We start from the raw sequence: 7696 nt of genomic DNA, 5'->3' as shown, positions 1-7696 counted from the left end.
TCCTCCCTCACTCCTGCCTGTTGACCCCTGAAAGAACTTTGTGTTTCCATGAGATCTCCTCTCATTCTTCGAAACTGGGAACAGAGAACATAGAGCAGTACAGCACAGGAACAGGCCCGTCATTCAATGTTCACATTCATTTGTGAGTGTGAAGTGGGGGAGTGTGATGGTTTGAGACAGTAAAGGAGGTGATAATGGGAACCAGTAGGGGAGAGATGAATGGCAGATTGAACCTGGAGAGGGAGTGGTGGAAAGCCCGTGGGTGAACTGTGTGTAGACGTAATGAGAAGCTAGAGGGGGCAAAGATGGCAGATGAGGATGACTTTATCCCCTTTCCCACAACCCCATCCCCCGCAGCCCCTCATTAGGACAGGGGATGAATTTGCAGGAACCCTTAAGCAACACAGGTCCTGATGAAGTGTTTCAGTCTGAACCGTCAACTGTTTATTCTTTCCCACAGAAACTTCCCGGCCTGCTGTTCCAACAATTTGTGTGTGTTACTCTGCTTTAAATATATTCAATTATTTGGCCTCCACAGCTGCCTGTGGCAGATTCACTATCCTGTGGATGAAGGAATTCCTCCTCATCTCTGTCCGAAATGGACATCCCTTTAGTCGGAGGCTGTGCTTACCGTTCTTGACCCACCCACATCCTCCCATCATCAACTCTCTCCAGACAGGTGTCAGAAAGATCTGGCGAGACCCTTCATCAGGACCTGTGTAGCTTGGATTACCAGCATCTGCAGATTTTCTCCTGTTTGATTTTTAAAGCGGATGTTGATAAGTAAACTTCTTGATTAGTCACCGAGTCTCAAAAGTTATGGGGAGGAGGCGGGAGAATAGGGTTGAGAGGGATAATAAATCAGCCATTCTTCTAAACTCCCATGAGTACAGGCCCAGAACCATCAAACACTCCTCATATGTTAACTCTTTCATTCCTGGAATTATTCTTGTGAATCTTCTGGACCCCCTCCAATGCCAGTACATGTTTTCCGATAGAAGGGACCCAAAACTGCTCACAATACTCCAAGTGTGGTCTGACCAATGCCTTATAAAACCTCAGCATTACATCCTTGCTCTTGCACTCTAATCCTCTCGAAATGAAAGCAAACATTGAGTTTGCCAATCTTACCACTGACACAAACTGCAAGTTAACCTTCAGGGAATCCTGCACAAGGACACCCATGTCCCTTTGCACCTTTGATTTTTGAATTTCGCCCTGTTTACAGAATTGTCTATGCCTTTATTCCTTCGACCAAAATCGTACCTGCCTAAGTTTCTACCTGTCAAACTCTACCTGTGCTACAAGATCCTTATTACGTATACTGGTGGATTCAAATAAGACCATAAGACAAAGCAGCAGAAGCCAGCCATTCGGCCCTTCAAATCTGCTCCGCCAATTTATCATGAGCTGATGCATTCTCCCATTTTGTGCCATTCCCCCACCGTCTCACCATGACCTATGATGCCCTGGCTACTCACATACCTATCAATCTCTGCCTTAAATACACCCAATGACCTGGCTTCCACTGCCGCAAGAAATTCACAGATTCACCACCCTCTGGCTAAAAAAATTTCTTCACATCTCCGTTCTGAATGGTCGCCCTTCAATGCTTAAGTCATGCTCTCTCGTACTAGACTCCCCCACCATGGGAAACAACTTTGCCACAACCACTCTGTCCATGCCTTTTAACATTCGACATGTTTCTGTGAGGTTTCCCCTCCTTCTTCTAAACTCCAAGGAGTACAGTCCAAGAGCGGTCAAATGTTCCACATATGTTAACCCTCTCATTCCCGGAATCATTCTAGTGAATCTTCTCTGAACCCTCTCCAATGTCAAAACATCCTTTCTTAAATAAGGAGCCCAAAACTGTACACAGTATTCCAAGTGAGGTCTTACCAGTGCCTCAACATCACATCCCTGCTCCTATACTCCATTCCTCTAGAAATGAATGCCAACATTGCATTCGCCTTCTTCACCACCGACTCAACCTGGAGGTTAACCTTAAGGGTATCCTGCACGAGCACTCCCAAGTTCCGTTGCATCTCAGGACTTTGAATTTTCTCTCCATTTAAATAATAGTCTGCCCATTTCTTTCTTCTACCAAAGTGCATGACCATACACTTTTCAACATTGTATTTCATTTGCCACTTCTTTGACCAGTCTCCCAATCTATCCAAGTCTCTCTGCAGAGATTCTCTGTTTCCTCAGCACTACCGTCCCCTCCACCTATCTTTGTATCATCAGCAAACTTAGCCACAAGGCCATCTATTCCATAATCCAAGTTGTTGATATACAACGTAAAAAGATGTGGCCCCAACACGGACCACTGTGGAACACCACTGGTAACAGGCAGACAACCAGAATAGGTTCCTTTATTCCCACGCTCTGTTTCCTGCCAATCAGCCAACGTTCTATCCACATATGTAACTTTCCCGTAATTCCATGGGCTCTTATCTTGTTTAGCAGCCTCATGTGCGGCACTTTGTCAAAGGCCTTCTGAAAATCCAAATACACAACATCCACTGCATCTCCCTTGTCTAGCCTACTTGTAATCTCCTCAAAAAATTTCAATGGGTTTGTCAGGCAGGATTTTCCTTTAAGGAAACCATGCTGAGTTTGGCCTATCTTGTCATATGCCTCCAGGTACTCCGTAACCTCATCCTTGACAATTGACTCCAGAAACTTCCCAACCATTTCTCAAGCTAACAGGTCTATAATTCACTTTTTGCTTCCTTGCCCCTTTCTTAAATACCAGAGTGGCATTTGCAATCTTCCACTCCTCCGGAACAATGCCAGAATCTATTGACTTTTGAAAGATCATTGCTAATGCCTCCGCGATCTCCACAGCTACTTCCTTCAAAACACAAGGGTGCATTCCATCTGGTCCTGGAGATTTATCTACCCTTAGACTATTCAGCTTCCTGAGTACTTTCTCTGTCGTAATTGTGACTGCGCACACTTCTCTTCCCTGACACCCTTGAGTGTCCGGTGTACTGCTGATATCTTCCTCAGTGAGGATTCATTTCCTCAGCCATCTCCTTATCTCCCATTACAATTTCTCCAGCATCATTTTCTATCGGTCCTATATCCACTCTCACCTGTTTTTTATTCATTATTTACTTGAAAAAGCTTTTAGTATCTTCTTTGATATTATTTGCTAGCTTCTTTTTATAGTTCATCTTTTTTCCTTTTAATGGCCTTCTTAGTTTCCTTTTGTAACCTTTTAAAAACTTCCCAATCCTCTGTCTTCCCACTAATTTTTGCTTCCTTGAATGCCCTCTCGCTTTTACTTTGGCTTTGACTTCTCTTGTCAGCCACGGTCCCATCCTTTTTCCATTCGAAAATTTCTAATTTTTTGGAATATATCTGTCTTGCACCTTCCTCACTTCTCGCATAAACTCCAGCCACTGCTGCTCTGCCGTCCTCCCGCTAGTGTCCCTTTCCAGTCAAATTTGGCCAGTTCCTCTCTCATGCCACTGTAATTTCCTTTACTCCACTGAAATACCGACACATCGGATTTCGGCTTCTCTTTCTCAAATTTCACAGTGAACTCAATCATGTTACGGCCACTGCCTCCTAACGGTTCCTTCACCTCAATCTCTCTAATCACCTCTGGGTCATTACACAATATCCAATCCAGTACCTCTGATCCCCTAGTGGGCTCAACAGCAAGCTGTTCTGAAAAGCCATCTCGTAGACATTCTACAAATTCTCTGTCTTGAGATCCAGTGTTGACCTGATTTTCCCAATCCACTCGCATGTTAAAATCCCCCAAAATTATCATAACACTGCCCTTCTGGCAAGCCTTTTCTATTTCCTGTTGTAATTTGTAGTCCACCTCACTGCAGCTGTTAGGAGGCCTGTAGATAACTGCCATCAGGGTCCTTTTACCCCTGCGATTTCTTAGCTCAACCCATAAAGATTCTTCCGATCCTACGTCACCTCTTTCTAATGATTTAATATCATTTCTTACCAATAAAGCCACGCCACTCCCTCTGCCTACCTGCCTATCCTTCCAATACACCGTGTATCCTTGGACGTTCAGCTCTCAGAGACATGCATCCTTTAGCCACGTCTCAGTGATGGCCACAAAATTACACCTGCCAATCTGTAGCTGTACGACAAGATCATCCACCTTATTCCTTATGCTGTGTGTATTTAAGTATAACACATTAAGTCCAGTATTTGGTACTTTTTGTTTTGATTGCACTGCAACTCATCCCAGTGGCTGCAAATTTGCCCCATCACCTGCCTGTCCTTCCTGACATCTTTACTGCTCACTATCTTAGATTTATTTCTGTTTTCCCCCTCCTCCGCTCTATCATTCCGGTTTCCCATCCCCCTGCCAAATTAGTTTAAACCCTCCCTAACAGCTCTATTAAACATTCCCGCTATGGTTCAGGTGTAACCCGTCCTTTTTGAACAGGTAATAATTCCCCCTGAAGAGATCCCAATGATCCAAGAATCTGAAGCCCTGCCCCCTGCACCAGTCTCTCAGCCACACATTCATCAGCCTGATCCTACTATTCTTGCCCTCGCTAGCACGTGGCACAGGTAGCAATCCTGAGATTACTACCCTGGAGGTCCTGCTTCTCAGCTTCATTCCTAACTCCCGGAAATCTCTCTTCAGGACCTCCTCCCTTTTCCTCTCTATGTCATTGGTACCAACATGTACCAAGACAGCTGGCTGCTCACCCTCTCCCTTCAGGATATTCTGGACCCGATCCGAGACATCCCGTACCCTGGCACCTGGGAGGCAGCACACCATGCGGGTATCTCTATCAGGCTCACAGAATCTCCTGTCTGTTCCCCTGGCTATGGAATCCCCTATGACTACCGCATTCCTCTTCTCCCTCCTTCCCTCCTGCACAACAGTGCCAGGCTCAGTGCCAGAGACCCGGTCATCGTGGCCGTCCCCTGTCAGGTCATCCCCCTCAACAGCATCCGAAACCATATACTTGTTGCTGAGGGGGGCAGCCACAGGGGTGCTCTCCACTATCCGGACATTTCCCTTCCCTCTCCTGACGGTCACCCAGTTTTCTGACCCCTGTAGCCTAGGGATGACTACCTCCCTGTAGCTCCTGTCTATCACCTCTTCATTTTCTCTAATAAGCAGTAGGTCATCAAGCTGCAGCTCCAGATCCCTAACACGGTCTCCGAGGAGCTGAATCTCGGTTCACCTGGTGCAGATGTGGCTATCAGGGAGGCTGGAGGTCTCCCAGGATTCCCACATCTGACACCCTGAACAAAGCACTAACCCTGCAGACATGCTAACTAATTCTACAGGAATGAAACAAAGAAAGATAGGTCTACTCACCCACTTACTTCGCCAAGCACACGGACTTTTTAAAGCGTTAGCTAATGTGCCCTGCTATTACCCCGTCCGTCCGGACCGATTTGCCAAGGGGAGAAAAAGAGTCGGTGCCTCGCTCTCGCCTCTTCCCATTACCGCCTAAGCCCGTTGAGCCAAAGCCCTACACTCTGCTGCCACCCACTCCGCTGCCCGCTGTATAGGGTGGTCATCTTTTTAAACTCTTCGCGCTGTCCTGCGCAGTCTCGTTGTGCTTGTACGCGAAGTTTTTTACAGAACTGCCTTCCTTCAGAATTTAGCTCCCACGCCGCCCTTCTTGTCCCAATCTAAAAAAAAAACACCTTCAGTCCTGTATTCATCAGCCTATTCCACACTGTCCACATGAAATTCAGCAAGGCCTTTGATGTCGATGATAGACCACACTTGGAGTATTGTCTGCATTTCCGGTTCCCGAATATGGGGAGGATGTCATTACACTGGACAGGAGGCTTCAGGAGGATGTTACCCGGACTGGGGGCTTGGGTTAAAAGCAGAGAGTGGATAAGCTTGGGCTATTCAGCTGTAGTGTAGGATGTTCAGGTATGACCCCTTATTGAGGTAAATAATTCATAAGGAGCTTAAATAACGTTTCTTTTTCCAAGAAATGTGAGTACAGAACCAGAGGCCTCAGATTTAAAGTGAGACGGGAAATTTTTCTGAGTGGTCTATCGGGTAACATTCTCATAGAGAGGGAGGTTTGTAAATGGAATTTGCCCTCAGACGCTGTAGAAACAGGTAAAAATAAAATATTTTAAAATGAATTTGGGCAGGTACACAGATGGGAAATGGTTAGAGAGATGGGGGGGGGGGGGCAAACACACACAAATGGGCCATGCTCAAGAAGAGATCTTAGTCTTGCAGATTGATGAAGTGGGCCGTGGGTTCAACATCCATCATACCCTCCCAGATCATCCTCCTGAGGAATCTCACCCCGGAGTCTGTCTGTGAAGTGTTGATGTGACGTCACGTCAGATGGCAGCTCAGTGCCACAGAACAGACAGACTGGGTAAGGACGGCAGATTTCAATCCTAAATGGGAATTTGTGCCTATTTCTGTGGCCGTGTGTCACACTTAATTGAGTTGTTTAAATGAATAAATGACTGTCTCTGAAGAGATTGGTTTCCAGGTTACTGAGGGAAATAACAACGTACATTGCTGAGGCTCTGACTACAATCTGCCAATCCTTCCTGTGTATGTGTGTGAGGAAGCTTTGCCAGGCCGGTTATGCTGTGTGTGCTTCTCCCGAGATGAAATCTTGACCCATGTCAATGCTTGTTGGTGTGTCCGAGCTCATTCTCACAATGCTTCAATGTAGTGGTCTGATAACCATAAGACATAGGAGCAGAATTAGGCCATTTGCCCATCGAGTCTGCTCCGCCATTCAATCATGGCTGATCCTTTTTTTCCCTCCTCAGCCCCACTACCTGGTCTTCTCCCCGTAACCTTTGATGCTGTGTCCAATCTAGAACCTAGCAAGCTCTGCCTTAAATACACACAACAAGTTCCACAAATTCACCAGCCGCTGGCTCAAATTTCTCCGCATCTGTTTTAAATCGACCCCCCTCTATCTTGAGGCTGTGCCCTCTTGTCCTAAACTCCACCGCCATGGGAAACATCGTTTCCACATCTACTCTGTCTAGGCCTTTCAACATTCGAAAGGTTTCAATGAGATCCCCCCTCATCTTTCTAAATTCCAGCGAGTACAGACACAGAACTATCAAACGTTCCTCGTATGATAACCCTTTCATTCCTGGAAACATCCTTATGAAATGAACCTTCTGCAATGCCAGCACATCTTTTCTTAGAAAAATTTTGCACAATACTCAAGGTGAGGCCTCACCAGTGCCTTATAAAGCCCCAGCATCACATCCCTGCTCTTGGAGTGAATGCTATTCTGAACCACAGATTAACAGCCAGGAGCAACAGACTCCGGGACAGCTTCTTCAACCAGGCCATCAGACTGATTAACTCGTGTTGACACAACTGAATTTCTATGTTATATTGACCAGCCTGTTGTACATATTATTCATCATAAATTACTATAAATTGCACATTGCACATTTAGGCGGAGATATACCATAAAGATTTTTAATCCTCATGTATATGAAGGATGTAAGTAATAAAGTCAATTGAATTCAAATCAATTTCTTGTTTATTTTATACATCCTAATCATTCTTTCAGTTCCTCTCTGTAGATATTTAAAAGCTTCCCAATCCTCCGTCTTCCTGCTAATTTTTGTTTAGTTGTATACCCTCTCTTTTGCCTTTACAATAACTTGTCTTCCCTTGTCAGCCACGGTTTTACTATTTTGCCATTTGAGTATTTATTTTTGGAATACATCT

This window comes from Hemitrygon akajei, unplaced genomic scaffold, assembly GCF_048418815.1.
Source record: "Hemitrygon akajei unplaced genomic scaffold, sHemAka1.3 Scf000034, whole genome shotgun sequence".
NCBI classification, from domain to species: Eukaryota; Metazoa; Chordata; class Chondrichthyes; order Myliobatiformes; family Dasyatidae; genus Hemitrygon; species Hemitrygon akajei.
Note: the sequence above shows the minus strand (reverse complement) of the source record.